We start from the raw sequence: 26912 nt of genomic DNA, 5'->3' as shown, positions 1-26912 counted from the left end.
CCCCCCTGTAAAATCAGGATGGTAGATATCTTACAGGGTAATTAGATTCAAAAACATAGAGAACCCCTCTAGGCAAAACCTTAAGTTACAAAAAAGATACACAGACAGAAATAGTTATTCTATTCAGCACAATTCTTTTCTCAGCCATTTAAAGAAATCATAATCTAACACATACCTAGCTAGATTACTTACTAAAAGTTCTAAGACTCCATTCCTGTTCTGTCCCCGGCCAAGACGACTACAGACAGAGACACAAACCCTTTCCTTTATATTTATGACAGTGGACTTATTAGTTTTCTCAAAGCATCTAATCCAGCTCCAGTGGCCCCGACTAAGACACTGCTCTAGCTATAGTGCTCCAAGCCTCCTTTCTCTTTTCCTATCTCCTAGTGCTCTTTTTATTTTTGTTTTGTTGTGTGTGTTCTCTTCTCAATCACTTTCTCCTTCCTTGATCTCCTTTTTCCTTCACTCATTTTTCACTGCTTCCTTTTCTTGTCTTCATCCCCCATTTTCTCCTCCCTTTTTAAAGGTTTATAATATTGTGGCCTCTAGCAATCTCTGATATGAAGCTACCATGCTATTGTGTTCTGTTTAATTCTCCTGGACATTTCCCTGAAGCAATGGTCTGTAAAATTCTGTTCGGGTAAGGGAGATTTATGTCATCTAATGGAGAAGAGAACAGGGAAATCTTATTTAAGGTAGAAGGCTGTGAGCTAAATATATCATAAGTAGCATTCTGTAACTCATTTTACTTATCCTAGCTTCTCCTGTATTTTCTATGACTATTTCCCCATCTGATTCTTACTTTAATACTAATAAATCCTCAGAATCCTGAGTCACTGGAGTGAAGGGGAGGTTTAGAGACAAAGCCATGTGATCATTTTCAACCAAACCTACCATGCTGCTTTCTTCTCTTGCAGTGGTAAGCTACAGAATGATCCACAGCAGGAAAAGAATCTGGATAATCTCCCAAACATAGAAACTCCCTCCATGAAAACAGCAAAAGTCTCAACAGCAAAGGCAATGAGAATGTTTTCTAGGTTCTCAGCTGACATGAGCTTCATTCACATAAGTTTCAGAGTAACAGCCATGTTAGTCTGTATTCGCAAAAAGAAAAGGAGTACTTGTGGCACCTTAGAGACTAACCAATTTATTTGAGCATGAGCTTTCGTGAGCTACAGCTCACTTCATCGGATGCATACTGTGGAAACTGCAGAAGACATTATATACACAGAGACCATGAAACAATACCTCCTCCCACCCCACTCTCCTGCTGGTAATAGCTTATCTAAAGTGATCATCAGGTTGGGCCATTTCCAGCACAAATCCAGGTTTTCTCACCCCCCACCCCCCCACACAAATTCACTCTCCTGCTGGTGATAGCCCATCCAAAGTGACAACTCTTTACACAATGTGCATGATAATCAAGTTGGGCCATTTCCTGCACAAATCCAGGTTCTCTCACCCTCTCACCCCCCTCCCAAAAACCACACACACAAACTCACTATCCTGCTGGTAATAGCTTATCCAAAGCCTATTTCCCCTTGTTTTTGTCTACCCCACCCCCCCCGCCCCGACGTTCTGGTTAAACTTGGATTTATGCTGGAAATGGCCCACCTTGATTATCATGCACATTGTAAGGAGAGTGGTCAGTTTGGATGAGCTATTACCAGCAGGAGAGTGAGTTTGTGTGGGGGGTGGGGTGAGAAAACCTGGATTTGTGCTGGAAATGGCCCACCTTGATTATCATGCACATTGTAGGGAGGGTGGTAACTTTGGATGAGCTATTACCAGCAGGAGAGAGAGTTTGTGTGTGCATGGGGGTGGGGGGGTGAGAAAACCTGGATTTGTGCTGGAAATGGCCCACCTTGATTATCATGCACATTGTAGGGAGAGTGGTCACTTTGGATAAGCTATTACCAGCAGGAGAGTGAGTTTTTGTGTGTGTGTGTTTTTTGAAAAAAGGGGGTGGGGGGTGAGAAAACCTGTATTTGTGCTGGAAATGGCCCACCTTGATTTTCATACACATTGTGAGGAGAGTGGTCACTTTGGATAAGCTATTACCAGCAGGAGAGTGAGTTTGTGTGTGTGGTTTTTGGAGGGGGGTGGGGGGGGTGAGAAAACCTGGATTTGTGCTGGAAATGGCCCACCTTGATTATCATACACATTGTAAAGAGAGTGGTCACTTTGGATGGGCTATTACCAGCAGGAGAGTGAGTTTGTGTGTGGGGGGGCGGAGGGTGAGAAAACCTGGATTTGTGCTGGCAATGGCCCAACTTGGTGATCACTTTAGATAACTATTACCAGCAGGAGAGTGGGGTGGGAGGAGGTATTGTTTCATGGTCTCTGTGTATATAATGTCTTCTGCAGTTTCCACAGTATGCATCCGATGAAGTGAGCTGTAGCTCACGAAAGCTCATGCTCAAATAAATTGGTTAGTCTCTAAGGTGCCACAAGTACTCCTTTTCTATTCACATAAGTGATGCTTTCAGTAATTATCGGAAGAAGGGAATTTGCTGTTAATGAATCTGTAGGGGAAGTGGAAGGAGCTTTAGTTTGAGGTTATGGCAAGTTTCTACAAAAAGTGTTCTCTTGTCCAGATTTCCAGCATTGTGTCCCATCATGCACATTCATTCAGTTAAAGAAAAGTAACCTTAATGGATTCACTGGTTTCTGGTTTGTGGCTACCCAAATAGTTCCTTGAAGATTTCACTGTTAGAAAATTAGTGGTCACAGTACCTGTCAGATTTTGCACCTGGATTCTGCTGCCTCCAGATTCCTTCTTCTCCCCAGATCACTGGGTTAGAAATAGCAGGTTAAAGGACTTTCTGAAATTCTGTTTTTTTAATTTTCTGATTTGCATCATGAGTAAGAACATGGTGTCCTGTCAGACGTCATGCTGTAAAACATCAGTACTTATTAATGATTCACCATCGTGTTTAATAGTGTTACAAATAGGATTCAGCAAACCAGTCTGCACAAGAGCTTGGAAATAAAATTAAGGAATTTATATCATAGCACATTTGATAAATGGGCATTTGAATTTGTTCTTGACAAAATAAGAACTTTTGTGAAGATATCATGCAGTGGTATAGATATAGCACAGTCTATGCTTGCAGTATTAGCCAACACAAACTCTATAAGGGCCAGAGTTATTTCTAATCTAGATAGATTTCAAATTGATATTTATCTTGCATCCTGACAAATATGAAAAACAGGATGTTTACGTCTTTTTCTTGCTGACCAAAAAATATTTCCAAGCTTGGAAACATACCCTAAGACAGTGGTTCTCAACTGGGAGTATGCAGAGGTCTTCCAGGGGTACATCAACTTATCTAGATATGTTTCTAGTTTTACAACAGGCTATATAAAAAGCACTAGCAAAGTCAGTACAAACTAAAATTTCATACAGACAAGGACTTGTATATACTGCTCTATATACTATACACAGAAATATAGGTACAATATTTAGATTCCAATTGATTTTAGTTTATAATTATATTTTAAAAGTAAGCAATTTATCCATCATAGTGTGCTGTGACACTTTTGTATTTTTATGTCTGATTTTGTAAACAAGTAGGTTTTAAGTGAGGTGAAACTTGGGGATACGCAAGACAAATCAGCCTCCTGAAAATGGTACAGTAGTCTGGAAAGGTTGAGAACCACTGCCCTAAGAGAGTAGATGATGCAGCTGTCCCTTAACCTCAACACCCATCACAAAGAGTCTCAGCAGTAAAACAGAGAATGTATAAGGTAATGCCAAGTTGTAAATGAATTCCGCATATGAAACAGGGAAAATGTGGATGCAAATACAGGAGCTCAGACAGGTGCAATGAATAGGTCCACTGCTCCAGTCTATAGGTGATAATAGGCTAGTCTAAACTAAAGTGCTACATCAGTACCGATGCAGCTGTGCTGCTGTAGCATGTCTGGTGAAGACGCTCTATGCTGATGGGAGAGAACTCTCTCATCTGCATAATTACTCCACTACGTCAATTCAAGTTTTTCTCCACTATGTCAGTGGGACACCATCTCCTGATGACATAGCACATGTGGGGGAAGCCCTTAAGTTGCTCTAACTTGCATCACTCAAGTGGCAACTTTTGCACACCCTTGAGTGACATATATTATATCGACATAAGCAGTCATGTAGACCTGCCCTGAGTTTCAATCATCATACAGGGCATGATTAAGGGATAAGCACTCTACAACCATGTTGATGGCCCCAGATTCTGGAATGACGTGATTTATAACAGAGTATCAGCTTTCATTTAGAGGAAAAAAGTGAGTTTCTAGCCTTCAAGCTTGTGAAGAAAAGCTTGAAAATGTGACCTGAGTGTAATTAATGGAGAGATGCCTGCGTGAGTCTGCAGCCAGCCTGAAACAAATAGCTTTGCAGTGTGAACTGCTCTACTAACCTCAATAGGTTGTCAGCTCCAAGACCCACTGCTGTGGGAGGGAGGAACCTTGGTAAAACCACCTCAGTTCTCACTAGTGGCTCTGAGTAGCTGCGTGCACAAAGCAGTGCCAAATCCCAGAACCTTGCCTTGTTGGGCATGTTAAACCTTGTGAAGGTAGCTAGCAGAGGCAACTGCTGGTGAAGGGTTGCCAGGTGGCTGCCAAAGAGGAGGAGTTAAATGCTTTGTGAATATTAGACCATAGAAACTGAATGAAGAATGGAAAATGCTTCATTCAGTCTCGTTGTTTTTAGATGACAAATCTGAGGAACTGTTCCAGATTGAGGTGTCATTAGAGGAGGTTTCGGAACAAATTGATAAACTAAACAGTAATAAGTCACCAGGATCAGATTGGTATTCACCCAAGATTTCTGAAAAAAAATGTGAAATTGCAGAACTACTAACTGTAGTCTGTAACCCATCATTTAAATCAGCTTCTGTACCAAATGACTGGAGGATAGCTAATGTGATGCCAATTGTTAAAAAGGGCTCCAGAGATGATCCTGGCAATTACAGGCTGTTAAGCCTGACTTCAGTTCCAGGCAAGTTAGTTGAAACTACAGTAAAGAACAAAATTGTCAGACACATAGATGAATATAATATGTTGAGGAAAAGCAACATGGTTTTTGTAAAGTGAAATCATTCCTCATCAACCTACTAGAATTCTTTGAGGGGGACAAAAAGCACCTGGACAAAGGAGATCCAGTGGTTATAGTGTACTTAGATTTTCAGAAAGCCTTTACAAGGTCCGTCACAAAAGACTCTTAAACAAAGTAAGATGTCATGAGATAAGACGGAAGGTCCTCTCATGGATGGGTAACTGGTTAAAGATAGGAAACAAAGGGTAAGAATAAATGGTCAGATTCCAGAATGAGTAACTGGGCAACAAAATGGCAGTTGAAATTCAATGTTGATAAATGCAAAGTAATGCACATTGAAAAACATAATCCCAATCCCATAAACATAATCCCAACTATACATATAAAATGATGGGGTCTAAATTAGCTGTTACGCAAGAAAGAGAACTTGGAGTCATTGTGGACAGGTCTCCAAAAGCATTGACCCAATGTGCAGTGGCAGTCAAAAAAAGCAAACAGAATACTGGGAATCATTCAAAAAGAGAGAGATAATAAAACAGATAATATTATATTACCTCTATATAAATCCATGGTATGCCCACATCTTGAATACTGTGTGCAGCTGTGGGTCATCCCATTTCAAAAAAGATATATTGGAATTGGAAAAGGTTCAGAAAAGGGCAACAAAAATGATTAGGGGTATGGAATGGCTTCTGTATGAGGAGAGATAATAAGACTAGGACTTTTCAGACTAGAAAAGAAATGACTAAGGGAGGATATGATAGAGGTCTATAAAATCATGACTGGTGTGGAGAAAGTAAATAAGGAAGTGCTCTTTACTCCTTCTCATAACAAAAGAACTAGGGGTCACCAAATGAAATTAATAGGTAGCAGGTTTAAAACAAACAAAAGGAAGTATTTCTTCACACAACACACAGTCAACCTGTGGGACTCTTTACCAGAGGATGCTGTGAAGGCCAACAGGATTCAAAAAAGAATTAGATAAATTCATGGAGGATTGGTCCACCAATTGCTATTAGCCAGGATGGGCAGGGATAGTGTCCCTAGCCTCTGTTTGGGAATGAGCAACAGGGGATAGATCACTTGGTGATTACCTGTTCTATTCATTCCCTCTGGGGCACCTGGCAGTGGCCACTGTTGGAAGTCAGGATATTGGGCTGGATGGACCTTTGATCTGACCCAGTATGGCCGTTCTTACGTTCTTATTGTTGTTAATCTAACAGATCGGAATCAAGGAAGAAGAGAGCTGAGCAAATTATTTTCAGTAATTTATTTGATTAATTTAGCCTCTTTGTCTGCTTGTGGAATGGAGTGTCCATCAGCAGATCATGATTTCTTTACAATTGATGAATCTATAGATCTCTCTGTGTATCTATCCAGGTTATTATATTGTTACCCATCACTGTATCCATACATCTGATTTGCTCATTATTAATTTGTTGGCATTTTTTCATATTTTTCCACGCTCTATAGTCTCATTCCAATGGGGCATCACACTCCGACTCATAAGTACTTGAAATATAAGCTTATTCCTTAGTTTTGAGTGGCCAAATAATGAGTAACATGATATCATTTGGATACACATTACTCTGAAAACAAAAATATCCTGAAGAAGCCACAGAAGCTTTGATTCAAAGAGAAATAAGCAGCATAAGGGAATTTTAGAAAATGTTGAACTTTTCCTTTTCTGGGTCTTAACAAACAGACTTCTGTAAATGTACTGACATACACACAAAGTAACTGTACATATAACTGACTGGTATGGTTAGATTTTTTTTGGGGGGGGGGTGCTCATTTAATGGCCTTTCTGAGAAACTGACACAAATTCATGAAATGGTTCAGTTGACCTGAATCTGCATTTTTTGTATAAAAAAAAATCAGATGAAAAATGTTGCCTAGCTTTACTCCGATGGTCCTAACAATTTCACCTTGCCACACTAAGCCCCACATACACCTCAGGAATGAGGATCCTAAAACTGATCTCCAAGCATCCTTTGTTGCAGCACAGCATGTAGTAGACCTGACAGAGGGCCTCATTTTCGGCCAGTTTCTCGGCTTTGCTCCAGCTCTGCATGGCCCAGCTGACAGGGTGGGTGAAAGGTGGCATCAAGGATCCTAGGCCTGATTGAGAGTTGCCTCACAGGGCTGTTACACAGAGGTGCTCCAGCCATGTCCCAGCCATGCCGTTTATATCAGCTCTGTACCACATTGAGATGCTGTTAAACCAGAAGAGTCCCAAATCAGTAAATCAAGCTGGCTTTGCACCATGAAGCAAGCAGGATATGGAATCAGAATCTGGCCTTGTTTGTACATGCAAAAATTAAAGTATGAGAATACAAACCTTAAGGAAGTTTAGTTATTTCACAACAAATACCTGCTTGCTTGGCCTTCTCACCGACGATAACACATCAGTTGGTTTGGTTACCACATACCATATCAAATCATCATAATGGTTGAGTTTAAAAGTGAATTTAAAAGATTAAAATTGCTAAAATTCTCCTGTTTAAAGTGTTGCCATATTTATCTTATCCTTTCTGTGGTGCAACTGAAACAGCGTTGCAGGATTCCATGACCTCCGTCAGCTGACATGTGCATCTGTCCCAAGCATATGTTCTGTATGCAAAGGCAAAAAAGAACTGTCATTTAATCTATTGTTACCAGTATCTCAGTACATTGAACAAGATCAATAATGTATTGTCAGTCTCAGAATCTCCAGCGAGCTCAATATGGGGAGTGTTCAGTATGCAAAAGTGCAACAAAAGGGGCATCGGTCTCCTACAGACTGACTGCTGATTGATGCATGGCTCTTGCAAGTTCATGTGCTACCTCTCATCTTCCCATTTGCATCTGAAGCAAGTGATAATAGCTACATGTGACATCTGGAAGGCACCAGTTTTATTTTTGAGCACTAACTCTCTTAAGTCAACGTGCACTTGGACAAAAGGTGTTTGACAAATTGTTTTTTTAATCTTTCTTGTAATAAGTGGTATAATCACCCTGTACATTTTGCAGATCAAATGGTTCTTACAGTGTCTCTCTTCTGTAATGAAATATCTGTTATCCACCCCATGTTCCTCTGCTGTTTTCAGGCTCTGAGAGACTGTGAGCTGCTGATCTTTTTGTTAACTCATTGGTGGTGTATTGTTCTTGGCAGGAAGCTGGCACGAACTGTATTGGAAAATGAAGCCAGAGCAAAAGCTATAGATTCCAGGAATAAGTTTTTAGTTTGTATTAGTTACAAAGCTAGTCCAGATCCTGTAAACTAATGCACATGGCTGGATCCCTGTGCCCACGTAGAGGAGCTTACAGGTGGGGGACATAAATTATTAGGTTGCCCTATTATTATGTTGGGGGTTATTCCCCTTTGCTTTTTATGGGCTTTCTCAGTTAAAACTGGAGAGTGCAATCTCATAAATAATGTAATATTTGAACAATCTGAATTACAAATGGTCAGAAATGGACCATTAGGCTACTGGACTTGTAAGATTGTATCACTAGAAAGTTAGCTTCTCTATGAGTTGTAATCAGAGTTTGAATTAGATCTGCTATGGGCCCACTCCTGAAAGATGCTAAGCACCTTTTAGGATTCAAATCCACAGGAGTTCAGTGGCATATGATAATAATGTCCTTCACAGAGGTAATATAGGGAAACATATAAACAATTATTTAATACATTTACTAGAAATTCATTAATTTAGAAACACATACCCTATAGTGAAGAATGTATTTATTTCTAAATGAATTTATACCTACTGCATATGACCACTCCTTAGCTTGGGGGGTAAGTTGTAACTTTCCCTGTGGGTAGGTTATTCCATAAGTTCCTACTGCTGGCTTTCTTTTGAAGCAGCTGGACTGACCATTGAACTACATGAACCATTGATCTGAATCAATATCGCAATTTCTATGTTTCTACATTTGGTAGTTCCACTGGTAATCACATGTTTGTAAACAACAGCAGATTTATCACAGTCTTATTTCCACCAGGCAGATAAAAATGCTTTATAAGTCTGCTAGTATATTCTGCTCTTTGTGTTATTGTTAGTACTTTGCAACTATTTCTAGGATATTCAAAGAACTCATTCGTAAATGGAAGTAAATCTATTTACTATGGATATTTATATGATGAGATTAACAGCTTTAAGGCAGATGAATTCAATATTTTTATGATTAAAATGTGAGCTATAATAAAGTCTTTTTTCTTTCTCTACTCAGCAGACTTACTGGAAATAACATACTAAAACATACTAACATACTGTAGCTAAAAAATGGTAACTTTTTAGGCATACTCTGCATCCTTGGGTTGGCTCATACTCCTCATATAAGAACTGACCCAAATTTTCATGCTGAGCTCAAACCACAGCTGAAATTAACTTTTGTTTGAGGTAAGTAAATGGCTGGATAATTGGTTTATTCATTTTTAAAATAATTTTTCATTTCTGCAATTCAGCACTTCCTTGTCTCTGACTGGGCCTGGAAGCAGAAGTACTAAAATATACTGAGAAACCTTAAATCTTTCAGTTTCAGGGTATAACTGCTCATGATGGAATGTATGAACTGCACAGTGGGACAGGGCAGGAAGGGGTTAATAGTCTAGCCTACTCTCAGGTTCAGCAGTCAGCTCAACCCTGTAAAACCAGAAACTAGGAAGGAGGCCCTTCCACTGGAATGAATAGTGAGGAGGGGAATAGTTAGTGAAGCAGGATTCAAAGGACTATCTGCTGCTCAGAAGCAGGAGAAAAGGAGTACTTGTGGCACCTTAGAGACTAACACATTTATTTGAGCATAAGCTTTCGTGAGCTACAGCCCACTTCATCGGAAGTGAGCTGTAGCTCACAAAAGCTTATGCTCAAATAAATTTGTTAGTCTCTAAGGTGCCACAAGTACTCCTTTCCTTTTTGCGAATACAGACTAACACGGCTGCTACTCTGAAACCTGTCAGAAGCAGGAGCACTCTTTTAAGCTTGGAATGAAGTGGGTTACAGAAGGGTGAGTACTACATGTGGGAAAGAAAGGAGGAACACTTTGACCTTTTTGAGTGAAAGGGAAATTCAATAGAGTAGGTCAGGATTCCCACCCTTCCGCCCCATGTAGAATTACAACAAAAACACATTGTTTGGGGTTATTTTCCAAATTTTTCGTTGAAAATTTGTATTTTTTTTATTTTTATTATTGGCAACCTAGAGCTGAAAACTTTCAGGTTTTGATGAATATTGATGGCTTGATCTAAAATGTAGGCTACAAACTGTTCAGCCTTCAGCCGAGGGGTACGTGACCATATTTCCCTGAGGTAAGGAAAAGACTGGGCACCCAACTCCTTGCATTTTGCCCCCTCTAAGTTAAGGTTGCAAGATATTGCATTTTGCCCCCTCTAAGTTAAGGTTGCAAGATATTTGAAAGCCCAGGGAATGGGAGAGGGGAGGCCTGATAGTGGCCTAGAGAGGGCTGGGTGTTATGACCTTGGGAACTTAGCCTGGGAGTGTTGTCCTTTTCTGAGTCTTTGGCTTTTTATTTTACTTGTAGAAAGGTTTTTTTTTTTGTACCTTCACTGAAGAATCGCATATTTCTGGCTCTTGCACTGCCCAACTGATGGTCTCTCTACATTACTCCTACACACCAGTATTCTTTGAGAAGATTCCACAGTCTCTGTATAGATAGGGTGACCAGATGTCCTGTTTTTAACGGGACAGTCCCGTATTTAAGCCTCCTGCAGGTGTCCTGATTTTTTCTTAAAAATGGGCAAATTGTCCTGTATTTTCTGTCCCCCCCCATCAGTATTGGTGAGTCCTGCTGCTGGCCAGATCCCTGCTCACCAGTCACCTGCCCACCAGCAGTGAGTGTGGGGTCGAGTGGCCAATGATGGAGGTAGGTATGCAAGGCTGGAGGCAGGGCAAAGATGCAGCATGCAGGGCGGACCGCTCCCCCACTGGTCTGGTCAGCACAGATCCTGCTGCATGCCAGGTATTGGCCAGCAGGGCCCCGCCCCCTCTGTCCCGTTTCCAGCACTGGCTGCACACTGTGAGCTGCGGTGGTTGGTAAGTGCGGGTAGTGGCTGGTTACATGTTGCTTCTGCTGGCCACCCATTGGCCCTTTACGTGCACCCCCTCTCACTGTCCTCTCCCTGTTTTGCCCCTCCCCTCCACCCCCAATCCTGCTTCTCCTCCATATTCCCCCGCCACCCTCGGGTGGGGCGTCTCAACATTGTGTAAAGAACCTGCCCCTGGTCAGAGCACTCAGCTTATCAACAGCCTGGCCAGCAGGCTCCTTCCTTCCCCTACTGCCTCTGGCTGGGCCGACACCCCAGGAAAGCCCAAGACCCTCCAGCCTGGGGCACTGGCCAGTGGACGCCGAGCCCTGGGTGTGCCAAAGCCCTGCAGAGCGCTGGTATGGGGAAGCCTCTCTGCCCCTCAGCTAAGCTCTGGAATGGTGTGTTGGGGAAGTGATTTCCAGCTTGTTCACGCCCCAAACCTGCAGGCTTCACAGCAACTTCCCAGACACTTTCTTCACCTGGCCCCCCCGCTCTGGGTCCTGCCCCCAGGTATAGTGGGACTGCTAAGTCCCCTAGGCACCCTCCCCTGCTGAGCCACGCTGAAGCCCTGCAGTCAGGTCTCCTGGGCCCTGGTGCACAATGCATTCTTAGGGCTTAACTCTTTCCTGCCTGGGTTATGTCGGTGGCCAGCAGCAGCCTGGAGGTGTTAGCTGCCTTTCCACATTCTGTGGGCAGGAAGAGACAAGCTGCTTCCAGCCACGGGGTCAGTGGGGGAGGGGAGGGTGGAAGAGGTGAGCTCTACAAACACATGGGCCAGGTCATCCCTTCACCCTGTCCTCCTCCCCTGTGGCTGGAAGCAGCTCCCGTCCCTTCCCTCCTGCACAGTCCCAAAAGGCTGCTGCTGGCCACATTCTGGTGTGAATCCTGGCAGGAATATGGGGGAGGGTCATGTGACCCTGCATGCCCCCACCCCATGTGTTGCCTCAGGAAGATGCAGCACCAGGTACCAGGAGAGGTGGGTCCATCCCAGGGGCCCAACCAGGCATGGAGGGTGGAGAGCTCAGGGCAGGGAGGGTCAGGTTGGTTGGTCACCCCTCCTCCCCCCTATGTGAGAGAGGTGTACAGGACTATGCATGTGTGTGTGTGTGTGTGAGACCTCTCCCTGTGTGTGCGGGAGGTGGGGGGTGTCACCCCTCCCCATGTGAACCCTAAAGACTTAAAGATAAGAAGGTAAATAAAAAGAATGCAACTATGTGGTATTTCTTTTTAACAGGGGCTCAATAAACTGGATGTTAATTTGAAAGTTTGTACAGCATAGTTCTGATTGATTGCCGTTGAACTCATTTGAATATGAGTAATTTTAACAGGTGTCCCGTATTCAGCATAAGGAAATATGGTCACCCTATGCATAGAGACTACTGAAAATACTACAAACGAGTCAAAGCACTAAAAGGTACATTTTTAATCATGTCCACTACAGTCCAAGAAAATCTGCTCTTGTGGTATTTCAAGCTGATCTAGAAGCAGGAAATACCAGGATCTTATGGAAAGCTCCATAATGCAGACAATAAGCTTTGGATAGTCAGAAAACTTTGAATTAAGCATCTGATCCCTTGGGCGTATATGCTAACCCAGCCTCTGAATCGTATGAGATTTCTCCATTCTCCTCCATACGGTCCTTTTCCTATCATTATAAGTGATAATGTGCTGCAGAGGTGCTACTAACATTGCAGTCAAGACAATGCTCCAATGTATATTCTGCCATAACCGAATACCTAAACCTGGCATAGGATGACGAGCTTCTGTCGGAGCTACCTCTGATTATAGCCTCAACTTTATTTTGCTTTGTCTCTCATCTAATTGAAAGTTTATGTAGACTGAAGATGGTTTTAGATGAAGCTTGTAATGGTTCAGGGGAGGAAGTCCCTGTGTGGATTCTAATGGGATTCTTAGACAAGTTCTTGCTGTGTTTAGAATCCCCACATAATGCGGCTGAGGGCATGGAGTGAATTAAATTGGTATGCCTGTAGCCTCCTGAGAATACAGCACAGTGCCAGCCTTATCTCTGCCTTGTTATTAACAAAGTCCGTCACTTACTCAAACTCTCCTTTGTTGCTCTCTAGTCTATCAGATCTCACATAGAGGAGCTCCCTTTAGGTAAATTATTATATTAAATGACCAGCCACTTACTGATAACTTTGTTTCAGAACCAATTATTTATCTACCCCAGACTCCTTGAGCTAGGTTTAGATGAGGACTGTAGGGCTGCACAAGCCCCATAATATAAATTGCCATGTTATAATTACAATCCAATTAAATGTGGTGTTGCCTTGTTGGTTAATTTCCATTTCAAGCCTTACAAATATTTTCGGAGGAGTCTCTTTTCTGTGGACCACGGAGCCATACTTCCCATGGTTGGACTTTGAGAAAACAGCTGCCATATTTTCATATACAAATAGAAGTTGCAGTAAGAAGGAAACGCATTTTCTTACACCTGACACCTAAATTGCAGTTCTGTTATTCAGGCACACCCAAAACACCCAGTGATTTCAAACAAAGTTTTGTTGACAAGGAATTCAATATCAAGCACCAAAGGGAGACCCAGGGAACTACAAACACACACTAAGAGCCTGACCTTGCAAACACTACCACTCATGAGCTTATTGCCATGACTAGTCCCATTGGAGAAAATCTTATACTTGGTCTTAAACTATTGGGATCTATTTGTATTTTGCAGGAAATGGCACTATTCACTGTACTAACGTGTAATGTCAAGTGTTTGCTGGATCAAACAGATTTATTATCACAAGAAGGGGTGAAATTATTGACAGGAAAACAGAAATGCCAAACTTCATGCTGCAGTATTTCCAACCTAAAAGACACAGTGGGTGTTCTCAGACTTTGGACACTTTAAGACTTAGTAAAAAGAAAAGGAGGACTTGTGGCAACTTAGACACTAACAGATTTATTTGAGCATAAGCTTTCGTGAGCTACAGCTCACTTCATCGGATGCATTCAGTGGAAAATACAGTGGGGAGATTTATGTACACAGAGAACATGAAACAATGGGTGTTACCATACACACTGTAAGGAGAGTGATCAGGTAAGGTGAGCTATTACCAGCAGGAGAGTGGGGGGTGGGTGGCGAACCTTCTGTAGTGATAATTCTTGTGGACCATTTCCAGCAGTTGACAAGAACTTCTGAGGAAAAGTGGGGGTGGAGGAGGAATAAACATGGGGAAATAGTTTTACTTTGTGTAATGGTCCTTCCAGTAAATTGTATCCAAGTTTGAATCCAGTTTGCAAATTAATTCCAATTCAGCAGTCTCTCGTTGGAGTCTGTTTTTGAAGTTTTTTCTTGAAGAATTGCCACTTTTAGGTCTGTAATCGAGTAACCAAAGAGATTGAAGTGTTCTCCGACTGGTTTTTTAATGTTGTAATTCTTGATGTTTGATTTGCGTCCATTTATTCTTTTATGTAGAGACTGTCCAGTTTGACCAATGTACATGGTGGCGAGGCATTGGTGGCACATGATGGCATATATCACATTGGTAGATGTGCAGATGAACGAGCCTCTGATAGTGTGGCTGATGTTATTAGGCCCTGTGATGGTGTCCCCTGAATAGATATGTGGGCACAGTTGGCAATGGGCTTTATTCAGACTTCAACGAGAGACTGCTGAATTGGAATTAATTTGCAAACTGGATACAATTAACTTAGGCTTGAATAAAGACTGGGAGTGGATGGGTCATTACACAAAGTAAAACTATTTCCCCATGTTTATTCCTTCCCCCTGCCCCCGCTGTTCCTCAGACTTTCTTGTCAACTGCTGGAAATGGCCCACCTTGATTATCACTACAGAAGGTTCCCCCCCACCTCCCCGCTCTCCTGCTGGTAATAGCTCACCTTACCTGATCACTCTCCTTACAGTGTGTACGGTAACACCCATTGTTTCATGTTCTCTGTGTATATAAATCTCCTCACTGTATTTTCCACTGAATGCATCCGATGAAGTGAGCTGTAGCTCATGAAAGCTTATGCTCAAATAAATTGGTTAGTCTCAAAGGTGCCACAAGTACTCCTTTTCTTTTTGCGGATACAGACTAACACGGCTGCTACTCTGAAACCTTTAAGACTTAGTGTACATTTAAAACACCAAAGGAAGCAATCAGCATTAGAAAGGAAGCCATGAACAATAATAGGAGGACAATGTGGTGCGAAAAGGCTATAATAAAGGACTTAATGCACAAAAAAATTGGTCTAGGTAATTTAAAAGGAGAGATACCAAAAACCTCTATACTCTAATTAGCTCTTAAATAGTGATTTACAAACAATAGCTAATCCTCAAAGCATAATTCACTAGCTGAACTGGGTGGGTGACCACCAACAACAAAATGAGCTGGAGTGCTCTCTAAATCCATCCACCAGTGATGGGTTTGTGTATACTCTTTCAACCTACAATGCTTCTTCCAGAAGATCTGTTTTTCACTGGGTGAGACTGGCTCTATTAGAGGGAGCAGGGCCAGTGCATCTGTGACTGGTCAGCTGACCTCAGTTTAGCTTTAAAATAGGGCACCTGAGCTTAGAGAGGGAGACAGCTAGTGAGGAGGACCCTGGCTGAGTCAGGAAGGGTCAGAGAAAGTAGACTGTGAGACTTTGCTGTGACTAGGGAGCTCTGGAGAGCTAGAATTGCCTGCCTCCAGAGTTGAGAAAATGTTCTTTTTGTTGATTTGACCTGAATTTGAACCTAAATATAACTTTATAAAAGAGAGTGGGTGTGGACCCTTTGGAAGCTGGGGAGAATCCCTGTCTTGTTACACCATTGTCCTGTCTGTTATCCTCCTTTATTTCCATTTTCAATTTTTTAAAATATTTCAAAAATCATTTCCCATAATTCTTTGCCTCCAAAAAAAACCTGTTCATAGTTTTTAACTAAACTTTTTTTTTTTTGCATTTAAAAAGAAATAATTTCTAATTTCTCTTTCTGGCTTCACCCTACCCTTCATAAATGAGTTAAGCTTGTTGGTTGTGGCAGGTATGGAGGATGGTACAGCCTCTTATTGCTCACTAGTAGGACTTGAAGGAAAACTATATGGCTCACTTGCAAATCTTGGGGAAGGTATAGCTCTAGCCCACGCTTGAAGCTAGTATGAAAGCTGATTCATCTCTGAGTTATGGTAGAAAGCTGACTTACCGCAAGTATACCACAACACATCTGGGGTGCACAAGAGATAGTGTGGCTTTTAAGTCATCTGTAAAGTTGGGGTCATACCCTATGACTGGGGAATTGCTAATATAGTTCCTATTTTTAAGAAAAAGACAAGTGATACGGGTATGATGCCTTCCCCCTGGGATGCAAACAGGAACTGAGGTACCACTGAGCCCTCTGTCTTGCCAGCCTGGGCTCCATCTCACACTGTGCTGCTGTGACAAGCTGTGGACCGCTCCTGGTCTTGCACTCACACAAACCTTTCTGTGGGTAGGGACACACCCAGCTGCAGTTACATGAAGGCTTCTTCACAGCCTAGGATCCCAGAACTGTACTGTCTTGCCCTGGTGAAAAGGCTGACCAGTATAAGTCTATTACCAGCCCACCCCTCCCTCAAAGTAGAGTGGACAGTGCACCAGTTTTTGTTCCTGCGCAGATTCCCTAGGCAATTCTAGAAAAACACACTGTTTTAGGTAAAAAAAAAAAAAAAAAAACCTACAGAAAGGTTAGTTATAAACACTTAAAATCTATAGCCTAGATCAAAGTAGATTACCTAATAAAACAAAACTGCAATTTAAGTTCTCTAAACTGGATAGGATTTGAATCAAGCAGTGTCTGACCCTGTCAGAGAACAAACAGTCCACCAAGCTTTCATACACAGGCAGGCTTTCTTCTTTCCTGCCTGGGACATCCCTTCCCTCTTCAGCCTTTGCTCCTAAGGAGTTTCCAGTTGATGTGTTGTAGGGGAAGTGAGGCCGGTTGATTCTCACTTCCCCCTTTATATCATTTTCCAGCTTGCTGGAAAGATCTTGTGCTGTGACATGAGTCACAATCTCCAATGGGTATGTGCTACCTCTGAGAAGTTTCCATTGTACACAGTTCCTGGGGTAATCCTTGAGAGTATTTTGTATTCTCCTCAATGGGCCATCAACATTGTTTGGCCTTTTTATTGTTGTACCTGAAAGGCTGCTTCTGGGTGTTCGCAACATGTTTCAGTGGCACATACATAGCAAAACTTCATAACTTCTTATACAATGATAGCCCATGCAACTTAACAGGATATTAATGGTCAACAGATTAAGACTTTTAAAATGATACCTCACAAGGCGTACTTTGTACAAAACATATCATCATTTTATCACCATGGTGAATATGGGGTGCAGAGTGTCACACTAGGAAACTATAGGCCTCTTTGTTCAATCTCAATTGCGTACAAGGTCTTGAAACAAATTTTGAAAGAGAAAGTAGTTAGGGACATAGAGGTGAATGGTAATTGGGATAAAATACAATGTAATTTTACACAAGGTAGATCATGCCAGACCTCCTTCTTTGAGAAGGTAACTGATTTTTTTTTTTAGACACAGGAAATGCAGTAGATCTAATCTACCTGGATTTAAATAAGGCATTTGATACAGTTCCACATGGGGGAAATTATTAGCTAAATTGGAGAAGATAGGAATTAATATGAGATCTCAAAAGTGGATAAGGAACTGGTTAAAGAGGAGACTACGATGGGTCATACTGAAAGATGAACTGTCTGGCTGGAAAAAAGTTTACTAGTGGAGTTGCCCAGGGATTGGTCTTGGAAGCTATCTTAATTGCCATTTTTATTTCAATGGCCCAAAAAGTGGGAAAGTGCTAATAAAATTTGCAGATGACCCAAAGTTGGGAGGTATTGCCAATATGCAGGAGGAGGTCTGGAATATCATAGAAAATCTGGACAACCTTGTAAACTGGAGTAATAGAAAAAAGGGATGAAATTTAATTGTGCATACACTTAGGACTAATTTAGGGACTAAATTAGGCTATAAGATGGGGATATATCAGTGGGAAGTGACAGAGAGGGAGAAAGACCTGGATGTATTGGTTGATCACATTGATGGCTCATAGTCATCCTGTGACGCAGCTGTGAAAAAGGCTAATGCAGTCCTAGGATGCATCAGGCAAGGTATTTCCAATAGGGACAGGGAAGTGTTAGTAGCATTATACCAGGCACCGGTGAGACCCCATTGTGCAATTCTGATCTCCCACGTTTAAGAAGGATGAATTCAAACTGGAACAAGTACAGAGAAGGGCGACTAGGATGATCTGAGGAATGGAAAAGCTACCTTGTCAGAGGAGACTCAAAGAGCTTGGCTTGTTTAACCTAATCAAAAGGTTGAGGGGAGATATGATTGCTCTATGTAAAAACATCAGAGGGATAAATACCAGGGAGGGAGAGGAGTTATTTAAGTTAAGCACCAATGTGAACACAAGAACAAATGGATATAAACTGTCCAAGTTTAGGCTTGAAATTTAGATGAAAGTTTCTAACCATCAGAGGAATGAAGTTCTGGGACTGCCTCCCAAGAGGAGTAGTAGGGGCCAAAAACTTAACTGGCTTCAAGACTGATCTTGATAAATGTATGGAGTGGATGGTCTGAGTCAGGCTACATGCCATTGTAGGCAATCAGCAACTGCTAGCAGCAAATCTGCAATGGCTGGTGGTGGGACACTCGATGGGGAGGGCTCTGAGTTACTTCAGAGAATTCTTTCCCAGGTGCCTGGCTGCTGGGTCTTGCCCACATGTTCAGGCTAACTGGTCACCATATTTGGGGTTGGGAAAGCAATTTTCCCTGGTGTCAAATTGGCAGAGACTCTGGGTTTTTCGCCTTCCTCTGCAGCATGGGGCATGAGTCACCTGCAGGTTTAAAGTAGTGTAAATGGTGGATTCTCTAACTTGAAGTTTTTAAATCATGATTTGAGGACTTCAGTAACTCAACCAGAGGTTAGGGGTCTATTGCAGGACTGGGTGAGTAAAATTCTGTGGTCTGCAATATGCAAGAGGTCAGACTAGATGATCAAGATGATCCTTTCTGACCTTAAAGTCTGAGTTTAAACCTCATTGTCCTCCTTAAAACTCCGGGTTTTTTCATGAAGCCTACAAAAACTTAACAATGGTTAGGTACACTGGTATGCTGTGACGACTGTCTATTGTACTGAACATTGTCTCACTGTTTCCTTGTGCTCCTTGTCTGTCTTCCTGCATCCACCTGTATTCTTTTGTCCTGGACTGTAAGATCTTTGGGGCAAGGAACATCTTTTAATTCTGTGTTTGTACAGTGATTAGCACAAGGCAGTCCCTGTCTGACTGGGACTCCTAGACACTACTATAATAATAATAAATCAATGAAGCTGCTTTACACTAGCCATAATCAAACTGAAATTCCCATCAGTAAACTGAGGAGAACAGTACTTCCTCACAACAGCCCTCTGAAGTAGGGATAAATACACTTATTGTGAAGTTCCTTTACAAAAGTGATAGGGGCCATATAAATAGCCAGCTGTACGTGAATGGTGCCTGACTCCACAACAGGAACTGTCAAAGAAAAAAAGCTGATATATACTAGAACTGATCAGACAACTGGTATTTTTCCCATGAGGAATTTCAAATGAAAACTCTTCAGTTGAAATTTTTCAGTTGGTTTTCTTGCTTTTGTTTCAAACCAACTTAAAATGTCACTTTGTTTTGAAATTATTTTTTTCAGTTTTATAAAACTGAAACACCACAACATTAAGTCCCAAAACATTGGTTTGAAACACAAATGTTCACTTCAAAATTCCCTGTAGGGGGGAACTGATATTTTCCTGCTTAAAATACATTCTCATCTCAATGGAATTTTTTTCGATCAGAAAACTTTCCACAGAAACTTCAACCAGATCTATTATAAAGCAGGATGCAAGTGCCTTTCATATAGCTACCCATTCTGAGCCCTTGCATTTTTGTGAGACAGGAGAGAATAATTTTCATTGCACAAGTGGAGTAACTGAAGGTGAGCACTTTAACATGCCAAAGGCCCAGGGTCAGACATGTTCTTAGGATCTGAGGTGTTAATTATCTTTACACTTTGTGAGAGATGCAGGGATTCCAGTCCACCCCTCATAGTAGCTCCTATCACTAGGAGAATGTTTTCCTTCAGAATCTCATAAAACTCAGGGATGTGGCTGTGCAGCTAGAGCATGAACAGATTTACTTTATTCCTTTGTTGTGCCTCCTGACTTTATGTGCCCACTTTTAAATCTGTTCACCATTTATCAAAGTAATAATAGCTATTCTGAATTAAACATGATTCCCAGAGACTGGCAGTCGTTTCTTTTGAGCTTTGTTTTTTGTTAGATACATTTTGGAGAAGAAATATCAGGGCTAATTAGGCAAAACAGTACTGCATATATTGACAGAGACCCATCAGGTAGAATGTAAAGTGAGATCCCAAGCCATCAAAGCACAACTTTCCAGTCACAAACTGTTTTAATTTGCTCTTCTGTGGCAGAGAAGCAGCAGGCTTTGGAAACTTGCTGGTTTTTAACTTTGCACTGGTTGTACTTTTTGGCTACATAAAGAATGAGAAAAATGTAAAATCAGTGTTAAGCCAATCAACATCATCTGCATGCCTACTGAAACAAGAGGTGGTTTTCTTTATCTCCTCAGAGGGGTTCTGAAGTTTAATTAAATATTTACAACTAACTGAGACCCCTGCATGAAAGGTGCTATCTTAATGAAAATTATTTATTGTGGGTAAAATTTTTAAAAACACACAAGCCACTTAAGCTCCTAAAACCCAAGCAGAACCTGACCATAAATGGAAAATTAGGGTGGGCAAATATTTCAAAGATTGGCAAACAACTGATGCACATAATATATGAATATGCCTATAAAAATAAAACAGGCAAGTGACCATTGAGTGTAATTTGCCTAAGATGAAAATTTAGATGTTCCCAAGAAAATTTGGTGCTCAAATCTTGCACTCCTTCTCGTCAACTAAATGGGCCATCTTGATTATCACTAAAGTTTTTTTTTCTCCTGATGATAATAACTCATCTTAATTACTTAGCCTCTTACTGTGTGTGTGTTTGTGTGTGTGTATAATAATCTTCTTACATATATGTTCCATTCTATGCATCCGATGAAGTGGGCTGTAGCCCACGACAGATTATGCTCAAATAAATGTTAGCCTCTACAGTGCCACAAGTCCTCCTGTTCTTTTTGCGGATACAGACTAACACAGCTGCTACTCTGAAACTTCTCCTAATTTTTGAAAATACAGCCCTGGCCCACTGGACAGGGAAAGGTGGAAGTGATATTTCTTTTGTTCTTCACTTGATGTCCACTCTATCCTCCAAATGTGTTTTGATCCTTTCCCGGTGCTTTTATTTTCTTTGGCAACGTGATCTGAAAGAATGAGCATATGGTCAGGAGAGCCCTAAATTCTAATCCCAGCTCTGCCACTTCATCCCAGTATTGTCTTGAGCACAGGTCACTTTTTATATCAGTTTTCGCAGCTGTAATATGGAGGAAATACTTATCCCACTACCACATGTGTGTTGCAAGGATCAATTAATTATTGTTTGTACATAACATCTATATAGCACTTTATATGTGCTAATTTGTATTTTTCACAGGAATCCAATCTTGCCTGTATGATGTAAAAGTCAGAAACAGCTGTTTTGAAGGGTTAACATTTCTATGAAAACTTGGGAAGATAATGAGTGATGAGCCCTTTCTTAAAAATAAAAACCTCAAAACTATTCCTTGTGCTGGAGTTTTGTTTCAAAAAGGAAACTGCTCATTATGGAAGAGAAGAGTCTTCCCCTCCGGCACAGATTTATGATTAGAATAGACTATAGATGTCCTGTGTTTTTGACTTCTCTGTATTTACAACAAAATTTTGAATGCTCTTATTTTACCATAGAGGGCTTAAGGAATTCCAAGTGCATGAATATCCCATTTCCAGAGGCCCTTTTTTTTTTTTATTCATAGCATTGTCTGTGGCCTGGAAACTAAAAAAGGATAAGCAATTCTACTGTTCATATAAATTGTTCCTGCATTGTTTCTTTTATATTGTGCAGTGGCATATAAGTCACTGAAATTAGTAAGAATTCCTCATTTCATTTCTTCAATATGGCAGTTGGTAACAACTCAATTTGCAGTTGCCAGTCATGTTTAACCAACCATACAAGGAAGCAAGCAAGCAATCCAACAAAGTAAAGCGGTGCTTGCATGCACTGATTTAAAATATACAGCAAGAGGGGACAATTCATGACCAGAAAAGAGATTTTCTTTACCAAGCCATTTTATATGACCTGGGAAAAGTGTCTGTTTGTGTTCTTATTAATACAATACTATATTTATAAATTACTATTACTGTTGAAACAAGTATTTGTCAGCCATCCATCCATGTGATATCTTAGGTGAATTCAGTGTCTTGAACAGACCTGAGACAGCAGATAAATATTAGGGAAATCCAATGCTTGCCATTCCTGTAAAGCCTGGATGAAGAGAGAAATCTGCATCTTTGTGAATGTGGCCAAGTTGAGGCTTAAACAATTTTTCGTAGGATTGAATTCCAGAGATGATAGCCTGCGCTAGGGATATCTAGCTAAAGTATTGTTTCAGAGCATAAATGTGGTAGTGGAACATAGAGATCAAATTGCCCTCTGAAAGAACCGGGCTCCAACTATTTAGGGGTTTGTAGATTATTATGACTAGTATCTCAAATTTCACCTGAATATCATACGGCAGCCAACAGAGAGTACAGAAGTCAATGGAAGCTGGTCTACACTACTTGTAATGTGAGCCATATTTGTATGATGGTGTATTTCTGCTGTCCATCCCTGAGGTGACAATTGCGTGGATTATTATGTTGAGGCAAAATGCAAAAGGAATATCCAAGGTATTATCAATGATCCAAAATGTTTTTGTCTGCAGATGGAGTAAGATCTGCCCTTATAAAGGAGCTTTGAATAGTAGAATCCAGGTTCATTGATTAGGATGATCTTTTGCCCCATCAGGGGAAACACAGAATAGGAAAATCAAGCATCGTTCAGAGTTTGATAATAGACAGCCAAGGTATTTTTTAGCTAAGGAAATTGATAATGTGGCACAAAGCCTTTAAGTGCTACATTAGCCTTATAAAAATACTACAGTATTGCAAGGTAATAGCCCTAAAATTGCAACCTTGCTACTACAGACCACAGTGTCTTGCACTATTGCTGCAGAACACTATACTATATTTTTTTTAAATGTCAGTTCACTGGTTTGAATTTGGTCTCGGTACGTAGTAAATAAACAGGACCAAATTCAAATTAGTGAATTACTATTTAAAAGTACTTGCACTGGTGGTTTTAGTCTATTTCTTACTGTACAGTTCTCCCTGTTTTTGAAATTCAAAATTTGGATGAAGCATTGCACATAAATATTGACCAGCTGTATGAATATCATACACTCTTACCAAGGAACACATTGTTGTATAATGAAGGCACTGCCTAGATTTGATTGTAGGACTTAAACCAACATCTTTTGTTACCAGAGGTGAAAGAAAATAATAGTGCATTGGTTACTAAAATGGTGTAACACCCGTAGAGCACAGCCAGATGAAATTCAGTGTGTGATATTGTGACCAGGGTCCTAGTGGGGAGCCAGCTGTGGCCACTCAATTAGGGTGAACGGCAAAGAATAGGGCAGACAATCTCCAACAAGCTGGTGGATATTCCAATACTTATATTTACCAAGCCAGCATAAAACAGCTTCTTTATTACCTTACTGGTAACTCAGAAGTCCAAACCACACAGTTGCCTTAAAGTGATCCAGCCCTAGGCCTCCATCTCGGTACCTAAATCAAATATGAAGATTACTGAAAATCTTGTTTCATCATGTAAAAGAAAAGGTTCTACCAATCGCAAAGGATCAGACATTACCTCCCAGGTTATTGAATATTCCAGATCTTATCCAAATGCACGCTATTTCCAATTCTTAGTAACTAAACTATATTAAACAAAAGAGTATGGTTAAAAGATCAATGTACATACAGTCGTGAGTTCCATTCATTTAGGTGCAGATTCATAGCAGAGATGGTGAGCTTTGTAGTTGGAAAGAATTATTTTAGAATTGTTCATAGGTTATAGTCCAATGTTCAAATATCTATTCAGGGCATACCAGCATAACTGGGACCTCAGTCTTGTGACTCAACCTTCCCCTGATGAAGCCTAAGCAGATGTGAGATGAACAGGATCAGGACCCAAAGGTCTTTTTATACAGTGGTCTAGCATCCACTTGACCACACAGTCCTGGTAAATAGGCTTTTGATGTAACCTTTTGCTTTCTAAACACCACAAGTCATTAGTTACCCAAATTAACATAGGGCAATTTATCCATTAGGCAGTCTAGTACAAACTTCAAAGACACATATAGACAATGTCACTATTTTACCCAAGATTCATCCAAATATTAATATTCCCTTTTGATCTCTGAATCAATAGTTATAGTGACAGATGCTACCCATAACAGACAGTTTCTGTCTAAGATGCACACAATTAGTATTACTTCCAGCAATATAGATATGCATTTCAAAGTTCTAGCCTATTTAGCAAGAATGGCCCTAATTATCATTTGCATACCTTTTTAACATAACTTTAAAGGTGGACTTTGCATCATTCAGCCTGCAAGCTGTTTAACCTTTTCTAGCCATGTGTCACGGATATAAATGTTCCTTGGACTTGGTCTAAACAAAAAGTTGTGACAGATTAACTAAAGCTATGCTTCTAAACTAATTTAGTTAAACTGTCCACACAGGGCTTTGTGCCAATCTCATTGGTTTAGCTTGCATTGCAAGCTAAACTGTTGTACCAGTTTTAAAGCAATATAAATGTATCAGCACAGGGGCTTGCAATGGCTAACTAAATTGGCCTTTAAACCAGTTGTAGTTAGAGGGATGCATCTTCTGCATCTGTAATCTGTTTTCCCAGGCACTGTAAGCAATAGTACAGCTTAGTTATTTTTCTCTACATTACTCAAGATGAGCTTGATCTCTCATGATTTAATGTTCTTGGAAGTTCATCTTAACAAGCCAAATTTTGGGGGTAAGCAATGTGGTGAGATATACAGTACATTGTAATTCATAATTAGTGATGGTCTTATGAATACAGACACAACATACAAGACATTCTGCATATGTCAGACCTTCTTATAGCTGAAACCACTTCAGGATTACAACTTTGTCCTGAAATGTGAGACAGAGGGAATAAAACTGTGGGGAAAGCAATGTGCATCCTACAGCTCACAAAGCAACCTAGCCCATTTAATAATCTTAAATCTTTCTGCTAATAAATGGAGGGAAACTCCATGAAGCTTCTTTCTTAATACATTTCACTGTGACTGGTTAGAAATAGGATGTGCATTATCTATTTGCTTTGAAATGCAGAGAGAGAAAAACCATAACTCTACAAAAAGCAAGTCAAACCTCCTTCCATCCCCCTTTCCCCCACCCTCTTCTCCTTCCCCCCCACCCCCCAAACAACTTCTCAGAAGAGATGCCTATGTAAACTGGAAAGTGAAACAATCAAATTCCACTTATTTACTTATTCCAAAGAAGTGATTCAATCTTTGGTGACAGCTTTCATCCTGAAATACAATGAAGCAAGTACCCTGAAAATATATATGAAAGAGCAATCAAGCTTTGAAATTTTCAGAGCTTTGATTTCAACAGTTGAACACTTGGATTTCTCTTTTACAGCATTCATTAACCCTTTGGTAGGGGATAAAAAAGACTTCACTGTCTAGGGCAGTGGTTCTCAACTAGGGGTCTGAGGCTCCCTGAGAGAGGAGGGGTTCAGGGCAGCCATCAAGCAGGGCCAGTACTGGACTCACTGGACCCAGGGCAGAAAGCCAAAGCCCTGCTGCATGGGTTCAAAGCCCAGGCCCTGAGCTCCGCCACCTGAGGTTAACGCTGAAGCCTGAGCAATGTAGCTTTGCGGGGGCTTCTGTGGCATCAGGCCCCAGGCAATTGCCCCAGGATTGCTACCTGTTAGGGGTTTATTCCTTCACCCACTTACTTCCCTGGTCATTCTCACATGAACAGAGAGCAACAATACCCGAAGTTCAAAGATGCAAACAATTTGATGTTTATTGCGTTGAACTTCCAGCAAGCATGATTCCAGTTTCCTTCCTTAGTGTCCCCCTTCCCAAACCTGACACCACAGAGCCTTACCTGTGTCCCTGTTCCCATTTCACCCCCTTAGCAAAACATGATTCCAATTTCCCCACCTCCATTCCCTGTTCCCATTCCCCCCCCCTTACTTCCTGATTGACTGCAGACTATATAGTAAAACTTGAGTTCTGCTTATGTATACCTTAACCAATCGTTTCCTGAAATTTAACTAACCAGTCCTAACATACTGTAACATGATTATTTAACTAATTATATCCCACCACCTTAATTAGTTTCCACCCAGCAAAATTAATTATACAGCAGACAGAAACAATCACAGAACCAGACAGAGATTATACGGACAAACAATAGGGAAATGGGGTCTACAATGATAGAACAACACAGAAGTGAGCATTTCACAAGTACATCTATAAAGACATAAGGGTTTCCCAGCTGTGTCTATTGATAAGTGAATTCTTGCCAGACAGGATGCTATCAAACTAATTTTCCTTTTACATTTTCTAGGCACTTCCCTTTCTCTGGAGGCAAGAGGCATTATCAGGACAGGACTGTATTCCTAACAGCCCAATAGCATCTTATTTCAATGTGACTAGTTTGGAATGTGAGGATGTGACCGTTGGCTTCCCAGCTCATGGCTGCCTCTGCTGCTTAGCCAAAGGGCCTCCGTCTGTCAGT

The sequence above is a fragment of the Lepidochelys olivacea genome (genome assembly GCF_965140295.1).
Source record: "Lepidochelys olivacea isolate rLepOli2 genome assembly, chromosome: 7".
Classification (NCBI taxonomy): domain Eukaryota; kingdom Metazoa; phylum Chordata; order Testudines; family Cheloniidae; genus Lepidochelys; species Lepidochelys olivacea.
The sequence above is the reverse complement of the archived record's forward strand: the minus strand, read 5'-3'. Positions refer to the sequence as shown.